Genomic DNA, 20,355 nt, shown 5'->3' on the forward strand with positions numbered 1-20,355 from the left:
AAGCTAAGCTAAGCTAAGCTAACCTAACCTAACCTAACCTAACCTAACCTAACCTAACCTAACCTAACCTAACCTAACCTAACCTAACCTAACCTAACCTAACCTAACCTAAGCTAAGCTAAGCTAAGCTAAGCTAAGCTAACCTAACCTAACCTAACCTAACCTAACCTAACCTAACCTAAGCTAACCTAACCTAACCTAACCTAACCTAACCTAACCTAACCTAACCTAACCTAACCTAACCTAACCTAACCTAACCTAACCTAAGCTAAGCTAAGCTGAGCTAAGCTAAGCTAAGCTAAGCTAAGCTAAGCTAACCTAACCTAACCTAACCTAACCTAAGCTAACCTAACCTAACCTAACCTAACCTAACCTAACCTAACCTAACCTAACCTAACCTAACCTAACCTAACCTAACCTAAGCTAACCTAACCTAACCTAACCTAACCTAAGCTAACCTAACCTAACCTAACCTAACCTAACCTAACCTAACCTAACCTAACCTAAGCTAAGCTAAGCTAAGCTAAGCTAAGCTAAGCTAAGCTAAGCTAAGCTAAGCTAAGCTAACCTAACCTAACCTAACCTAACCTAACCTAACCTAACCTAACCTAACCTAACCTAACCTAACCTAACCTAACCTAACCTAAGCTAAGCTAAGCTAAGCTAAGCTAAGCTAAGCTAAGCTAAGCTAACCTAACCTAACCTAACCTAACCTAACCTAACCTAAGCTAACCTAACCTAACCTAACCTAACCTAACCTAACCTAACCTAACCTAACCTAACCTAACCTAAGCTAACCTAACCTAACCTAACCTAACCTAACCTAACCTAACCTAACCTAACCTAACCTAACCTAACCTAAGCTAAGCTAAGCTAAGCTAAGCTAAGCTAAGCTAAGCTAAGCTAAGCTAACCTAACCTAACCTAACCTAACCTAAGCTAACCTAACCTAACCTAACCTAACCTAACCTAACCTAACCTAACCTAACCTAACCTAACCTAACCTAACCTAACCTAAGCTAAGCTAACCTAACCTAACCTAACCTAACCTAACCTAACCTAACCTAACCTAACCTAACCTAACCTAACCTAACCTAACCTAACCTAACCTAACCTAACCTAACCTAACCTAACCTAACCTAACCTAAGCTAAGCTAAGCTAAGCTAAGCTAAGCTAAGCTAAGCTAAGCTAACCTAACCTAACCTAACCTAACCTAACCTAACCTAACCTAACCTAACCTAACCTAACCTAACCGAACCTAACCTAACCTAACCTAACCTAACCTAACCTAACCTAACCTAACCTAACCTAACCTAAGCTAACCTAACCTAACCTAACCTAACCTAACCTAACCTAACCTAACCTAACCTAACCTAAGCTAACCTAAGCTAAGCTAAGCTAAGCTAAGCTAAGCTAAGCTAAGCTAACCTAACCTAACCTAACCTAACCTAACCTAACCTAACCTAAGCTAAGCTAAGCTAAGCTAAGCTAAGCTTAGCTAAGCTAAGCTAAGCTAAGCTAAGCTAAGCTAAGCTAACCTAACCTAACCTAACCTAACCTAACCTAACCTAACCTAACCTAACCTAACCTAACCTAACCTAACCTAACCTAACCTAACCTAACCTAACCTAACCTAACCTAACCTAACCTAACCTAAGCTAAGCTAAGCTAAGCTAAGCTAAGCTAAGCTAAGCTAAGCTAAGCTAAGCTAAGCTAAGCTAAGCTAAGCTAACCTAACCTAAGCTAACCTAACCTAACCTAACCTAACCTAACCTAACCTAACCTAACCTAACCTAACCTAACCTGACCTGACCTGACCTGACCTGACCTGACCGGACCTGACCTAACCTAACCTAACCTAACCTAACCTAACCTAACCTAACCTAACCTGACCTGACCTGACCTGACCTGACCTGACCTGACCTGACCTGACCTGACCTGACCTGACCTGACCTGACCTAACCTAACCTAACCTAACCTAACCTAACCTAACCTAACCTAACCTGACCTGACCTGACCTAACCTAACCTAACCTAACCTAACCTAACCTGACCTAACCTAACCTGACCTAACCTAACCTGACCTAACCTAACCTAACCTAACCTAACCTAACCTAACCTAACCTAACCTAACCTGACCTGACCTGACCTAACCTAACCTGACCTAACCTAACCTGACCTAACCTAACCTAACCTAACCTAGCTAACCTAACCTAACCTAACCTAACCTAACCTAACCTAACCTAACCTAACCTAAGCTAACCTAACCTAACCTAACCTAACCTAACCTAACCTAACCTAACCTAACCTAACCTAACCTAACCTAAGCTAAGCTAAGCTAAGCTAAGCTAAGCTAAGCTAAGCTAAGCTAAGCTAACCTAACCTAACCTAACCTAACCTAACCTAACCTAACCTAACCTAACCTAACCTAACCTAACCTAACCTAACCTAACCTAACCTAACCTAACCTAACCTAACCTAACCTAACCTAACCTAACCTAACCTAACCTAACCTAACCTAACCTAACCTAACCTAACCTAACCTAACCTAACCTAACCTAACCTAACCTAACCTAAGCTAACCTAAGCTAACCTAACCTAACCTAACCTAACCTAACCTAACCTAACCTAACCTAACCTAACCTAACCTAACCTAACCTAACCTAACCTAACCTAAGCTAACCTAACCTAACCTAACCTAACCTAAGCTAACCTAACCTAACCTAACCTAACCTAACCTAACCTAACCTAAGCTAAGCTAAGCTAAGCTAAGCTAAGCTAAGCTAAGCTAAGCTAAGCTAACCTAACCTAACCTAACCTAACCTAACCTAACCTAACCTAACCTAACCTAACCTAACCTAACCTAACCTAACCTAACCTGACCTGACCTGACCTGACCTGACCTGACCTGACCTGACCTGACCTGACCTAACCTAACCTAACCTAACCTGACCTAACCTAACCTAACCTAACCTAACCTAACCTAACCTAACCTGACCTAACCTAACCTAACCTAACCTAACCTAACCTAACCTAACCTAAGCTAAGCTAAGCTAAGCTAAGCTAAGCTAACCTAACCTAACCTAACCTAACCTAACCTAACCTAACCTAACCTAAGCTAACCTAACCTAACCTAACCTAACCTAACCTAACCTAACCTAACCTAACCTAACCTAACCTAACCTAAGCTAAGCTAAGCTGAGCTAAGCTAAGCTAAGCTAAGCTAAGCTAAGCTAACCTAACCTAACCTAACCTAACCTAAGCTAACCTAACCTAACCTAACCTAACCTAACCTAACCTAACCTAACCTAACCTAACCTAACCTAAGCTAACCTAACCTAACCTAACCTAACCTAAGCTAACCTAACCTAACCTAACCTAACCTAACCTAACCTAACCTAACCTAACCTAACCTAACCTAAGCTAAGCTAAGCTAAGCTAAGCTAAGCTAAGCTAAGCTAAGCTAAGCTAAGCTAAGCTAACCTAACCTAACCTAACCTAACCTAACCTAACCTAACCTAACCTAACCTAACCTAAGCTAAGCTAAGCTAAGCTAAGCTAAGCTAAGCTAAGCTAAGCTAACCTAACCTAACCTAACCTAACCTAACCTAACCTAACCTAAGCTAACCTAACCTAACCTAACCTAACCTAACCTAACCTAACCTAACCTAACCTAAGCTAACCTAACCTAACCTAACCTAACCTAACCTAACCTAACCTAACCTAACCTAACCTAACCTAACCTAAGCTAAGCTAAGCTAAGCTAAGCTAAGCTAAGCTAAGCTAACCTAACCTAACCTAACCTAACCTAACCTAACCTAACCTAAGCTAACCTAACCTAACCTAACCTAACCTAACCTAACCTAAGCTAAGCTAACCTAACCTAACCTAACCTAACCTAACCTAACCTAACCTAACCTAACCTAACCTAACCTAACCTAACCTAACCTAACCTAACCTAACCTAACCTAAGCTAAGCTAAGCTAAGCTAAGCTAAGCTAAGCTAAGCTAAGCTAACCTAACCTAACCTAACCTAACCGAACCTAACCTAACCTAACCTAACCTAACCTAACCTAACCTAACCTAACCTAACCTAACCTAACCTAACCTAACCTAACCTAAGCTAACCTAACCTAACCTAACCTAACCTAACCTAACCTAACCTAAAATAACCTAAGCTAACCTAAGCTAAGCTAAGCTAAGCTAAGCTAAGCTAAGCTAAGCTAACCTAACCTAACCTAACCTAACCTAACCTAACCTAACCTAACCTAACCTAACCTAACCTAACCTAACCTAAGCTAAGCTAAGCTAAGCTAAGCTAAGCTAAGCTAAGCTAAGCTTAGCTAAGCTAAGCTAAGCTAAGCTAAGCTAAGCTAAGCTAACCTAACCTAACCTAACCTAACCTAACCTAACCTAACCTAACCTAACCTAACCTAACCTAACCTAACCTAACCTAACCTAACCTAACCTAACCTAACCTAACCTAACCTAACCTAACCTAACCTAACCTAACCTAAGCTAAGCTAAGCTAAGCTAAGCTAAGCTAAGCTAAGCTAAGTTAAGCTAAGCTAAGCTAAGCTAAGCTAAGCTAGGCTAGGCTAGGCTAAGCTAAGCTAAGCTAAGCTAAGCTAAGCTAAGCTAAGCTAAGCTAACCTAACCTAAGCTAACCTAACCTAACCTAACCTAACCTAACCTAACCTAACCTAACCTAACCTAACCTAACCTAACCTAACCTAACCTAACCTGACCTGACCTGACCTGACCTGACCTGACCTGACCGGACCTGACCTAACCTAACCTAACCTAACCTAACCTAACCTAACCTAACCTAACCTGACCTGACCTGACCTGACCTGACCTGACCTGACCTGACCTGACCTGACCTGACCTGACCTGACCTGACCTGACCTAACCTAACCTAACCTAACCTAACCTAACCTAACCTAACCTAACCTAACCTGACCTGACCTGACCTAACCTAACCTAACCTAACCTAACCTAACCTGACCTAACCTAACCTGACCTAACCTAACCTGACCTAACCTAACCTAACCTAACCTAACCTAACCTAACCTAACCTAACCTAACCTGACCTGACCTGACCTAACCTAACCTGACCTAACCTAACCTGACCTAACCTAACCTAACCTAACCTAGCTAACCTAACCTAACCTAACCTAACCTAACCTAACCTAACCTAAGCTAACCTAACCTAACCTAACCTAACCTAACCTAACCTAACCTAACCTAACCTAACCTAAGCTAAGCTATGCTAAGCTAAGCTAAGCTAAGCTAAGCTAAGCTAAGCTAAGCTAAGCTAACCTAACCTAACCTAACCTAACCTAACCTAACCTAACCTAACCTAACCTAACCTAAGCTAAGCTAAGCTAAGCTAAGCTAAGCTAAGCTAAGCTAACCTAACCTAACCTAACCTAACCTAACCTAACCTAACCTAACCTAACCTAACCTAACCTAACCTAACCTAACCTAACCTAACCTAACCTAACCTAACCTAACCTAACCTAACCTAACCTAACCTAACCTAACCTAACCTAACCTAACCTAACCTAACCTAACCTAAGCTAACCTAAGCTAACCTAACCTAACCTAACCTAACCTAACCTAACCTAACCTAACCTAACCTAACCTAACCTAACCTAAGCTAACCTAACCTAACCTAACCTAACCTAAGCTAACCTAACCTAACCTAACCTAACCTAAGCTAAGCTAAGCTAAGCTAAGCTAAGCTAAGCTAAGCTAAGCTAAGCTAAGCTAAGCTAAGCTAAGCTAAGCTAACCTAACCTAACCTAACCTAACCTAACCTAACCTAACCTAACCTAACCTAACCTAACCTAACCTAACCTAAGCTAAGCTAAGCTAAGCTAAGCTAACCTAACCTAACCTAACCTAACCTAACCTAACCTAACCTAAGCTAACCTAACCTAACCTAACCTAACCTAACCTAACCTAACCTAACCTAACCTAAGCTAACCTAACCTAACCTAACCTAACCTAACCTAACCTAACCTAACCTAACCTAAGCTAAGCTAAGCTAAGCTAAGCTAAGCTAAGCTAACCTAACCTAACCTAACCTAACCTAACCTAAGCTAACCTAACCTAACCTAACCTAACCTAACCTAACCTAACCTAAGCTAAGCTAACCTAACCTAACCTAACCTAACCTAACCTAACCTAACCTAACCTAACCTAACCTAACCTAACCTAACCTAACCTAACCTAACCTAACCTAACCTAACCTAACCTAACCTAACCTAACCTAACCTAAGCTAAGCTAAGCTAAGCTAAGCTAACCTAACCTAACCTAACCTAACCTAACCTAACCTAACCTAACCTAACCTAACCTAACCTAACCTAACCTAACCGAACCTAACCTAACCTAACCTAACCTAACCTAACCTAACCTAACCTAACCTAACCTAACCTAACCTAACCTAACCTAACCTAAGCTAACCTAACCTAACCTAACCTAACCTAACCTAACCTAACCTAACCTAACCTAACCTAAGCTAACCTAAGCTAAGCTAAGCTAAGCTAAGCTAAGCTAAGCTAAGCTAACCTAACCTAACCTAACCTAACCTAACCTAACCTAACCTAACCTAACCTAACCTAACCTAACCTAACCTAAGCTAAGCTAAGCTAAGCTAAGCTAAGCTAACCTAACCTAACCTAACCTAACCTAACCTAACCTAACCTAACCTAACCTAACCTAACCTAACCTAACCGAACCTAACCTAACCTAACCTAACCTAACCTAACCTAACCTAACCTAACCTAACCTAACCGAACCTAACCTAACCTAACCTAACCTAACCTAACCTAACCTAACCTAACCTAACCTAACCTAACCTAACCTAAGCTAAGCTAAGCTAAGCTAAGCTAAGCTAAGCTAAGCTAAGCTAAGCTAAGCTAAGTTAAGCTAAGCTAAGCTAAGCTAAGCTAAGCTAGGCTAGGCTAGGCTAAGCTAAGCTAAGCTAAGCTAAGCTAAGCTAAGCTAAGCTAACCTAACCTAAGCTAACCTAACCTAACCTAACCTAACCTAACCTAACCTAACCTAACCTAACCTAACCTAACCTAACCTAACCTAACCTGACCTGACCTGACCTGACCTGACCTGACCTGACCTGACCTAACCTAACCTAACCTAACCTAACCTAACCTAACCTAACCTGACCTGACCTGACCTGACCTGACCTGACCTGACCTGACCTGACCTGACCTGACCTGACCTGACCTGACCTAACCTAACCTAACCTAACCTAACCTAACCTAACCTAACCTAACCTGACCTGACCTGACCTAACCTAACCTAACCTAACCTAACCTAACCTGACCTAACCTAACCTGACCTAACCTAACCTGACCTAACCTAACCTAACCTAACCTAACCTAACCTAACCTAACCTAACCTAACCTAACCTAACCTGACCTAACCTGACCTAACCTAACCTGACCTAACCTAACCTGACCTAACCTAACCTAACCTAACCTAGCTAACCTAACCTAACCTAACCTAACCTAACCTAACCTAACCTAACCTAACCTAACCTAAGCTAACCTAACCTAACCTAACCTAACCTAACCTAACCTAACCTAACCTAACCTAACCTAACCTAACCTAAGCTAAGCTATGCTAAGCTAAGCTAAGCTAAGCTAAGCTAAGCTAAGCTAAGCTAAGCTAACCTAACCTAACCTAACCTAACCTAACCTAACCTAACCTAACCTAACCTAACCTAACCTAACCTAAGCTAAGCTAAGCTAAGCTAAGCTAAGCTAAGCTAACCTAACCTAACCTAACCTAACCTAACCTAACCTAACCTAACCTAACCTAACCTAACCTAACCTAACCTAACCTAACCTAACCTAACCTAACCTAACCTAACCTAACCTAACCTAACCTAACCTAACCTAACCTAAGCTAACCTAACCTAACCTAACCTAACCTAACCTAACCTAACCTAACCTAACCTAAGCTAACCTAACCTAACCTAACCTAACCTAACCTAACCTAACCTAACCTGACCTGACCTGACCTGACCTGACCTGACCTGACCTGACCTGACCTGACCTGACCTAACCTAACCTAACCTAACCTAACCTAACCTAACCTAACCTAACCTAACCTAACCTAACCTAACCTGACCTAACCTAACCTAACCTAACCTAACCTAACCTAACCTAACCTAACCTGACCTAACCTAACCTAACCTAACCTAACCTAACCTAACCTAACCTAACCTAACCTGACCTAACCTAACCTAACCTAACCTAACCTAACCTAACCTAACCTAACCTAACCTAAGCTAAGCTAAGCTAAGCTAAGCTAAGCTAAGCTAAGCTAAGCTAAGCTAACCTAACCTAACCTAACCTAAGCTAACCTAACCTAACCTAACCTAACCTAACCTAACCTAACCTAACCTAACCTAACCTAACCTAACCTAACCTAAGCTAACCTAACCTAACCTAACCTAACCTAACCTAACCTAACCTAAGCTAAGCTAAGCTAAGCTAAGCTAAGCTAAGCTAAGCTAAGCTAAGCTAAGCTAAGCTAAGCTAAGCTAAGCTAAGCTAAGCTAACCTAACCTAACCTAACCTAACCTAACCTAACCTAACCTAACCTAACCTAACCTAACCTAACCTAACCTAACCTAACCTAACCTAACCTAACCTAAGCTAAGCTAAGCTAAGCTAAGCTAACCTAACCTAACCTAACCTAACCTAACCTAACCTAACCTAAGCTAACCTAACCTAACCTAACCTAACCTAACCTAACCTAACCTAACCTAACCTAACCTAACCTAACCTAACCTAAGCTAAGCTAAGCTGAGCTAAGCTAAGCTAAGCTAAGCTAAGCTAACCTAACCTAACCTAACCTAACCTAACCTAACCTAACCTAACCTAACCTAACCTAACCTAACCTAACCTAACCTAACCTAACCTAACCTAAGCTAAGCTAAGCTAAGCTAAGCTAAGCTAACCTAACCTAACCTAACCTAACCTAACCTAACCTAACCTAAGCTAACCTAACCTAACCTAACCTAACCTAACCTAACCTAACCTAACCTAACCTAACCTAACCTAACCTAACCTAACCTAAGCTAAGCTAAGCTGAGCTAAGCTAAGCTAAGCTAAGCTAAGCTAAGCTAACCTAACCTAACCTAACCTAACCTAAGCTAACCTAACCTAACCTAACCTAACCTAACCTAACCTAACCTAACCTAACCTAACCTAACCTAACCTAACCTAAGCTAACCTAACCTAACCTAACCTAACCTAAGCTAACCTAACCTAACCTAACCTAACCTAACCTAACCTAACCTAACCTAACCTAAGCTAAGCTAAGCTAAGCTAAGCTAAGCTAAGCTAAGCTAAGCTAAGCTAAGCTAAGCTAAGCTAACCTAACCTAACCTAACCTAACCTAACCTAACCTAACCTAACCTAACCTAACCTAACCTAACCTAACCTAACCTAAGCTAAGCTAAGCTAAGCTAAGCTAAGCTAAGCTAAGCTAAGCTAAGCTAAGCTAACCTAACCTAACCTAACCTAACCTAACCTAACCTAAGCTAACCTAACCTAACCTAACCTAACCTAACCTAACCTAACCTAACCTAACCTAACCTAACCTAAGCTAACCTAACCTAACCTAACCTAACCTAACCTAACCTAACCTAACCTAACCTAACCTAAGCTAAGCTAAGCTAAGCTAAGCTAAGCTAAGCTAAGCTAAGCTAAGCTAACCTAACCTAACCTAACCTAACCTAAGCTAACCTAACCTAACCTAACCTAACCTAACCTAACCTAACCTAACCTAACCTAACCTAACCTAACCTAACCTAACCTAACCTAAGCTAAGCTAACCTAACCTAACCTAACCTAACCTAACCTAACCTAACCTAACCTAACCTAACCTAACCTAACCTAACCTAACCTAACCTAACCTAACCTAACCTAACCTAACCTAAGCTAAGCTAAGCTAAGCTAAGCTAAGCTAAGCTAAGCTAAGCTAAGCTAACCTAACCTAACCTAACCTAACCTAACCTAACCTAACCTAACCTAACCTAACCGAACCTAACCTAACCTAACCTAACCTAACCTAACCTAACCTAACCTAACCTAACCTAACCTAACCTAAGCTAACCTAACCTAACCTAACCTAACCTAACCTAACCTAACCTAACCTAACCTAACCTAAGCTAACCTAAGCTAAGCTAAGCTAAGCTAAGCTAAGCTAAGCTAAGCTAAGCTAACCTAACCTAACCTAACCTAACCTAACCTAACCTAACCTAAGCTAAGCTAAGCTAAGCTAAGCTAAGCTAAGCTAAGCTAAGCTAAGCTAAGCTAAGCTAAGCTTAGCTAAGCTAAGCTAAGCTAAGCTAAGCTAAGCTAAGCTAAGCTAACCTAACCTAACCTAACCTAACCTAACCTAACCTAACCTAACCTAACCTAACCTAACCTAACCTAACCTAACCTAACCTAACCTAAGCTAAGCTAAGCTAAGCTAAGCTAAGCTAAGCTAAGCTAAGCTAAGCTAAGCTAAGCTAAGCTAAGCTAAGCTAAGCTAACCTAACCTAAGCTAACCTAACCTAACCTAACCTAACCTAACCTAACCTAACCTAACCTAACCTAACCTAACCTAACCTAACCTGACCTGACCTGACCTGACCTGACCTGACCGGACCTGACCTAACCTAACCTAACCTAACCTAACCTAACCTAACCTAACCTAACCTGACCTGACCTGACCTGACCTGACCTGACCTGACCTGACCTGACCTGACCTGACCTGACCTGACCTAACCTAACCTAACCTAACCTAACCTAACCTAACCTAACCTAACCTAACCTAACCTGACCTGACCTGACCTAACCTAACCTAACCTAACCTAACCTAACCTGACCTAACCTAACCTGACCTAACCTAACCTGACCTAACCTAACCTAACCTAACCTAACCTAACCTAACCTAACCTAACCTAACCTGACCTGACCTGACCTAACCTAACCTGACCTAACCTAACCTGACCTAACCTAACCTAACCTAACCTAGCTAACCTAACCTAACCTAACCTAACCTAACCTAACCTAACCTAACCTAACCTAAGCTAACCTAACCTAACCTAACCTAACCTAACCTAACCTAACCTAACCTAACCTAACCTAACCTAACCTAAGCTAAGCTAAGCTAAGCTAAGCTAAGCTAAGCTAAGCTAAGCTAAGCTAACCTAACCTAACCTAACCTAACCTAACCTAACCTAACCTAACCTAACCTAACCTAACCTAACCTAACCTAACCTAACCTAACCTAACCTAACCTAACCTAACCTAACCTAACCTAACCTAACCTAACCTAACCTAACCTAACCTAACCTAACCTAACCTAACCTAACCTAACCTAACCTAACCTAACCTAACCTAACCTAAGCTAACCTAAGCTAACCTAACCTAACCTAACCTAACCTAACCTAACCTAACCTAACCTAACCTAACCTAACCTAACCTAACCTAACCTAACCTAAGCTAACCTAACCTAACCTAACCTAACCTAAGCTAACCTAACCTAACCTAACCTAACCTAACCTAACCTAACCTAAGCTAAGCTAAGCTAAGCTAAGCTAAGCTAAGCTAAGCTAAGCTAAGCTAAGCTAAGCTAAGCTAACCTAACCTAACCTAACCTAACCTAACCTAACCTAACCTAACCTAACCTAACCTAACCTAACCTGACCTGACCTGACCTGACCTGACCTGACCTGACCTGACCTGACCTGACCTAACCTAACCTAACCTAACCTGACCTAACCTAACCTAACCTAACCTAACCTAACCTAACCTAACCTGACCTAACCTAACCTAACCTAACCTAACCTAACCTAACCTAACCTAAGCTAAGCTAAGCTAAGCTAAGCTAAGCTAACCTAACCTAACCTAACCTAACCTAACCTAACCTAACCTAACCTAAGCTAACCTAACCTAACCTAACCTAACCTAACCTAACCTAACCTAACCTAACCTAACCTAAGCTAAGCTAAGCTGAGCTAAGCTAAGCTAAGCTAAGCTAAGCTAAGCTAACCTAACCTAACCTAACCTAACCTAAGCTAACCTAACCTAACCTAACCTAACCTAACCTAACCTAACCTAACCTAACCTAACCTAACCTAACCTAAGCTAACCTAACCTAACCTAACCTAACCTAAGCTAACCTAACCTAACCTAACCTAACCTAACCTAACCTAACCTAACCTAACCTAACCTAACCTAACCTAAGCTAAGCTAAGCTAAGCTAAGCTAAGCTAAGCTAAGCTAAGCTAAGCTAAGCTAAGCTAAGCTAAGCTAAGCTAAGCTAACCTAACCTAACCTAACCTAACCTAACCTAACCTAACCTAACCTAACCTAACCTAACCTAACCTAACCTAACCTAAGCTAAGCTAAGCTAAGCTAAGCTAAGCTAAGCTAAGCTAACCTAACCTAACCTAACCTAACCTAACCTAACCTAACCTAAGCTAACCTAACCTAACCTAACCTAACCTAACCTAACCTAACCTAACCTAACCTAACCTAAGCTAACCTAACCTAACCTAACCTAACCTAACCTAACCTAACCTAACCTAACCTAACCTAACCTAACCTAAGCTAAGCTAAGCTAAGCTAAGCTAAGCTAAGCTAAGCTAACCTAACCTAACCTAACCTAACCTAAGCTAACCTAACCTAACCTAACCTAACCTAACCTAACCTAACCTAACCTAACCTAACCTAACCTAACCTAAGCTAACCTAACCTAACCTAACCTAACCTAACCTAACCTAAGCTAAGCTAACCTAACCTAACCTAACCTAACCTAACCTAACCTAACCTAACCTAACCTAACCTAACCTAACCTAACCTAACCTAACCTAACCTAACCTAACCTAAGCTAAGCTAAGCTAAGCTAAGCTAAGCTAAGCTAAGCTAAGCTAAGCTAAGCTAAGCTAACCTAACCTAACCTAACCTAACCTAACCTAACCGAACCTAACCTAACCTAACCTAACCTAACCTAACCTAACCTAACCTAACCTAACCTAACCTAACCTAACCTAACCTAACCTAAGCTAACCTAACCTAACCTAACCTAACCTAACCTAACCTAACCTAACCTAAAATAACCTAAGCTAACCTAAGCTAAGCTAAGCTAAGCTAAGCTAAGCTAAGCTAACCTAACCTAACCTAACCTAACCTAACCTAACCTAACCTAACCTAACCTAACCTAACCTAACCTAAGCTAAGCTAAGCTAAGCTAAGCTAAGCTAAGCTAAGCTAAGCTTAGCTAAGCTAAGCTAAGCTAAGCTAAGCTAAGCTAACCTAACCTAACCTAACCTAACCTAACCTAACCTAACCTAACCTAACCTAACCTAACCTAACCTAACCTAACCTAACCTAACCTAACCTAACCTAACCTAACCTAACCTAAGCTAAGCTAAGCTAAGCTAAGCTAAGCTAAGCTAAGCTAAGCTAAGTTAAGCTAAGCTAAGCTAAGCTAAGCTAAGCTAGGCTAGGCTAGGCTAAGCTAAGCTAAGCTAAGCTAAGCTAAGCTAAGCTAAGCTAAGCTAAGCTAACCTAACCTAAGCTAACCTAACCTAACCTAACCTAACCTAACCTAACCTAACCTAACCTAACCTAACCTAACCTAACCTAACCTAACCTAACCTGACCTGACCTGACCTGACCTGACCTGACCGGACCTGACCTAACCTAACCTAACCTAACCTAACCTAACCTAACCTGACCTGACCTGACCTGACCTGACCTGACCTGACCTGACCTGACCTGACCTGACCTGACCTGACCTAACCTAACCTAACCTAACCTAACCTAACCTAACCTAACCTAACCTAACCTGACCTGACCTGACCTAACCTAACCTAACCTAACCTAACCTAACCTGACCTAACCTAACCTGACCTAACCTAACCTGACCTAACCTAACCTAACCTAACCTAACCTAACCTAACCTAACCTAACCTAACCTGACCTGACCTGACCTAACCTAACCTGACCTAACCTAACCTGACCTAACCTAACCTAACCTAACCTAGCTAACCTAACCTAACCTAACCTAACCTAACCTAACCTAACCTAAGCTAACCTAACCTAACCTAACCTAACCTAACCTAACCTAACCTAACCTAACCTAACCTAACCTAACCTAAGCTAAGCTATGCTAAGCTAAGCTAAGCTAAGCTAAGCTAAGCTAAGCTAAGCTAAGCTAAGCTAACCTAACCTAACCTAACCTAACCTAACCTAACCTAACCTAACCTAACCTAACCTAACCTAAGCTAAGCTAAGCTAAGCTAAGCTAAGCTAAGCTAAGCTAACCTAACCTAACCTAACCTAACCTAACCTAACCTAACCTAACCTAACCTAACCTAACCTAACCTAACCTAACCTAACCTAACCTAACCTAACCTAACCTAACCTAACCTAACCTAACCTAACCTAACCTAACCTAACCTAACCTAACCTAACCTAACCTAACCTAAGCTAACCTAAGCTAACCTAACCTAACCTAACCTAACCTAACCTAACCTAACCTAACCTAACCTAACCTAACCTAACCTAACCTAACCTAAGCTAACCTAACCTAACCTAACCTAACCTAAGCTAACCTAACCTAACCTAACCTAACCTAACCTAACCTAACCTAAGCTAAGCTAAGCTAAGCTAAGCTAAGCTAAGCTAAGCTAAGCTAAGCTAAGCTAAGCTAACCTAACCTAACCTAACCTAACCTAACCTAACCTAACCTAACCTAACCTAACCTAACCTAACCTAAGCTAAGCTAAGCTAAGCTAAGCTAACCTAACCTAACCGCTAAGCTAACCTAACCTAACCTAACCTAACCTAACCTAACCTAAGCTAACCTAACCTAACCTAACCTAACCTAACCTAACCTAACCTAACCTAACCTAACCTAAGCTAACCTAACCCTAACCTAACCTAACCTAACCTAACCTAACCTAACCTAACCTAACCTAACCTAACCTAAGCTAAGCTAAGCTAAGCTAAGCTAAGCTAAGCTAACCTAACCTAACCTAACCTAACCTAACCTAAGCTAACCTAACCTAACCTAACCTAACCTAACCTAACCTAACCTAACCTAAGCTAAGCTAACCTAACCTAACCTAACCTAACCTAACCTAACCTAACCTAACCTAACCTAACCTAACCTAACCTAACCTAACCTAACCTAACCTAACCTAACCTAACCTAACCTAACCTAACCTAACCTAACCTAACCTAACCTAACCTAAGCTAAGCTAAGCTAAGCTAAGCTAACCTAACCTAACCTAACCTAACCTAACCTAACCTAACCTAACCTAACCTAACCTAACCTAACCTAACCTAACCGAACCTAACCTAACCTAACCTAACCTAACCTAACCTAACCTAACCTAACCTAACCTAACCTAACCTAACCTAACCTAACCTAAGCTAACCTAACCTAACCTAACCTAACCTAACCTAACCTAACCTAACCTAACCTAACCTAAGCTAACCTAAGCTAAGCTAAGCTAAGCTAAGCTAAGCTAAGCTAAGCTAACCTAACCTAACCTAACCTAACCTAACCTAACCTAACCTAACCTAACCTAACCTAACCTAACCTAACCTAACCTAAGCTAAGCTAAGCTAAGCTAAGCTAAGCTAACCTAACCTAACCTAACCTAACCTAACCTAACCTAACCTAACCTAACCTAACCTAACCTAACCTAACCTAACCGAACCTAACCTAACCTAACCTAACCTAACCTAACCTAACCTAACCTAACCTAACCGAACCTAACCTAACCTAACCTAACCTAACCTAACCTAACCTAACCTAACCTAACCTAACCTAACCTAACCTAACCTAAGCTAAGCTAAGCTAAGCTAAGCTAAGCTAAGCTAAGCTAAGCTAAGCTAAGTTAAGCTAAGCTAAGCTAAGCTAAGCTAGGCTAGGCTAGGCTAAGCTAAGCTAAGCTAAGCTAAGCTAAGCTAAGCTAAGCTAAGCTAACCTAACCTAACCTAAGCTAACCTAACCTAACCTAACCTAACCTAACCTAACCTAACCTAACCTAACCTAACCTAACCTGACCTGACCTGACCTGACCTGACCTGACCTGACCTGACCTAACCTAACCTAACCTAACCTAACCTAACCTAACCTAACCTAACCTGACCTGACCTGACCTGACCTGACCTGACCTGACCTGACCTGACCTGACCTGACCTGACCTGACCTGACCTGACCTAACCTAACCTAACCTAACCTAACCTAACCTAACCTAACCTAACCTAACCTGACCTGACCTGACCTAACCTAACCTAACCTAACCTAACCTAACCTGACCTAACCTAACCTGACCTAACCTAACCTGACCTAACCTAACCTAACCTAACCTAACCTAACCTAACCTAACCTAACCTAACCTAACCTGACCTAACCTGACCTAACCTAACCTGACCTAACCTAACCTGACCTAACCTAACCTAACCTAACCTAGCTAACCTAACCTAACCTAACCTAACCTAACCTAACCTAACCTAACCTAACCTAACCTAAGCTAACCTAACCTAACCTAACCTAACCTAACCTAACCTAACCTAACCTAACCTAACCTAAGCTAAGCTATGCTAAGCTAAGCTAAGCTAAGCTAAGCTAAGCTAAGCTAAGCTAAGCTAACCTAACCTAACCTAACCTAACCTAACCTAACCTAACCTAACCTAACCTAACCTAACCTAACCTAACCTAACCTAACCTAAGCTAAGCTAAGCTAAGCTAAGCTAAGCTAAGCTAAGCTAACCTAACCTAACCTAACCTAACCTAACCTAACCTAACCTAACCTAACCTAACCTAACCTAACCTAACCTAACCTAACCTAACCTAACCTAACCTAACCTAACCTAACCTAACCTAACCTAACCTAACCTAACCTAACCTAACCTAACCTAACCTAACCTAACCTAACCTAAGCTAACCTAAGCTAACCTAACCTAACCTAACCTAACCTAACCTAACCTAACCTAACCTAGCTAAGCTAACCTAACCTAACCTAACCTAACCTAACCTAACCTAACCTAACCTGACCTGACCTGACCTGACCTGACCTGACCTGACCTGACCTGACCTGACCTGACCTAACCTAACCTAACCTAACCTAACCTAACCTAACCTAACCTAACCTAACCTAACCTAACCTAACCTGACCTAACCTAACCTAACCTAACCTAACCTAACCTAACCTAACCTGACCTAACCTAACCTAACCTAACCTAACCTAACCTAACCTAACCTAACCTAACCTGACCTAACCTAACCTAACCTAACCTAACCTAACCTAACCTAACCTAACCTAAGCTAAGCTAAGCTAAGCTAAGCTAAGCTAAGCTAAGCTAAGCTAAGCTAACCTAACCTAACCTAACCTAAGCTAACCTAACCTAACCTAACCTAACCTAACCTAACCTAACCTAACCTAACCTAACCTAACCTAACCTAACCTAACCTAAGCTAACCTAACCTAACCTAACCTAACCTAACCTAACCTAACCTAACCTAACCTAAGCTAAGCTAAGCTAAGCTAAGCTAAGCTAAGCTAAGCTAAGCTAAGCTAAGCTAACCTAACCTAACCTAACCTAACCTAACCTAACCTAACCTAACCTAACCTAACCTAACCTAACCTAACCTAACCTAACCTAACCTAACCCTAACCTAAGCTAAGCTAAGCTAAGCTAAGCTAAGCTAAGCTAACCTAACCTAACCTAACCTAACCTAACCTAACCTAACCTAAGCTAACCTAACCTAACCTAACCTAACCTAACCTAACCTAACCTAACCTAACCTAACCTAACCTAACCTAACCTAACCTAAGCTAAGCTAAGCTGAGCTAAGCTAAGCTAAGCTAAGCTAACCTAACCTAACCTAACCTAACCTAACCTAACCTAACCTAACCTAACCTAACCTAACCTAACCTAACCTAACCTAACCTAACCTAACCTAAGCTAAGCTAAGCTAAGCTAAGCTAAGCTAAGCTAACCTAACCTAACCTAACCTAACCTAACCTAACCTAACCTAAGCTAACCTAACCTAACCTAACCTAACCTAACCTAACCTAACCTAACCTAACCTAACCTAACCTAACCTAACCTAAGCTAAGCTAAGCTGAGCTAAGCTAAGCTAAGCTAAGCTAAGCTAAGCTAACCTAACCTAACCTAACCTAACCTAAGCTAACCTAACCTAACCTAACCTAACCTAACCTAACCTAACCTAACCTAACCTAACCTAACCTAACCTAACCTAAGCTAACCTAACCTAACCTAACCTAACCTAAGCTAACCTAACCTAACCTAACCTAACCTAACCTAACCTAACCTAACCTAACCTAAGCTAAGCTAAGCTAAGCTAAGCTAAGCTAAGCTAAGCTAAGCTAAGCTAAGCTAAGCTAAGCTAACCTAACCTAACCTAACCTAACCTAACCTAACCTAACCTAACCTAACCTAACCTAAGCTAAGCTAAGCTAAGCTAAGCTAAGCTAAGCTAAGCTAAGCTAAGCTAAGCTAACCTAACCTAACCTAACCTAACCTAACCTAACCTAAGCTAACCTAACCTAACCTAACCTAACCTAACCTAACCTAACCTAACCTAACCTAACCTAACCTAAGCTAACCTAACCTAACCTAACCTAACCTAACCTAACCTAACCTAACCTAACCTAACCTAACCTAACCTAAGCTAAGCTAAGCTAAGCTAAGCTAAGCTAAGCTAAGCTAAGCTAACCTAACCTAACCTAACCTAACCTAACCTAAGCTAACCTAACCTAACCTAACCTAACCTAACCTAACCTAACCTAACCTAACCTAACCTAACCTAACCTAACCTAACCTAACCTAACCTAACCTAAGCTAAGCTAACCTAACCTAACCTAACCTAACCTAACCTAACCTAACCTAACCTAACCTAACCTAACCTAACCTAACCTAACCTAACCTAACCTAACCTAACCTAACCTAAGCTAAGCTAAGCTAAGCTAAGCTAAGCTAAGCTAAGCTAAGCTAACCTAACCTAACCTAACCTAACCTAACCTAACCTAACCTAACCTAACCTAACCTAACCGAACCTAACCTAACCTAACCTAACCTAACCTAACCTAACCTAAGCTAACCTAACCTAACCTAACCTAACCTAACCTAACCTAACCTAACCTAACCTAACCTAAGCTAACCTAAGCTAAGCTAAGCTAAGCTAACCTAACCTAACCTAACCTAACCTAACCTAACCTAACCTAACCTAAGCTAAGCTAAGCTAAGCTAAGCTAAGCTAAGCTAAGCTAAGCTAAGCTAAGCTAAGCTAAGCTAAGCTAAGCTAAGCTAAGCTAAGCTAAGCTAACCTAACCTAACCTAACCTAACCTAACCTAACCTAACCTAACCTAACCTAACCTAACCTAACCTAACCTAACCTAACCTAACCTAACCTAACCTAACCTAACCTAACCTAACCTAAGCTAAGCTAAGCTAAGCTAAGCTAAGCTAAGCTAAGCTAAGCTAAGCTAAGCTAAGCTAAGCTAAGCTAAGCTAACCTAACCTAAGCTAACCTAACCTAACCTAACCTAACCTAACCTAACCTAACCTAACCTAACCTAACCTAACCTAACCTGACCTGACCTGACCTGACCTGACCTGACCGGACCTGACCTAACCTAACCTAACCTAACCTAACCTAACCTAACCTAACCTAACCTGACCTGACCTGACCTGACCTGACCTGACCTGACCTGACCTGACCTGACCTGACCTGACCTGACCTAACCTAACCTAACCTAACCTAACCTAACCTAACCTAACCTAACCTAACCTAACCTAACCTAACCTAACCTGACCTGACCTGACCTAACCTAACCTAACCTAACCTAACCTAACCTGACCTAACCTAACCTGACCTAACCTAACCTGACCTAACCTAACCTAACCTAACCTAACCTAACCTAACCTAACCTAACCTAACCTGACCTGACCTGACCTAACCTAACCTGACCTAACCTAACCTGACCTAACCTAACCTAACCTAACCTAGCTAACCTAACCTAACCTAACCTAACCTAACCTAACCTAACCTAACCTAACCTAAGCTAACCTAACCTAACCTAACCTAACCTAACCTAACCTAACCTAACCTAACCTAACCTAAGCTAAGCTATGCTAAGCTAAGCTAAGCTAAGCTAAGCTAAGCTAAGCTAAGCTAAGCTAACCTAACCTAACCTAACCTAACCTAACCTAACCTAACCTAACCTAACCTAACCTAACCTAAGCTAAGCTAAGCTAAGCTAAGCTAAGCTAAGC

This window comes from Amblyomma mixtum, chromosome 10, assembly GCF_055824585.1.
Source record: "Amblyomma mixtum isolate Tamu chromosome 10, ASM5582458v1, whole genome shotgun sequence".
NCBI classification, from domain to species: domain Eukaryota; kingdom Metazoa; phylum Arthropoda; class Arachnida; order Ixodida; family Ixodidae; genus Amblyomma; species Amblyomma mixtum.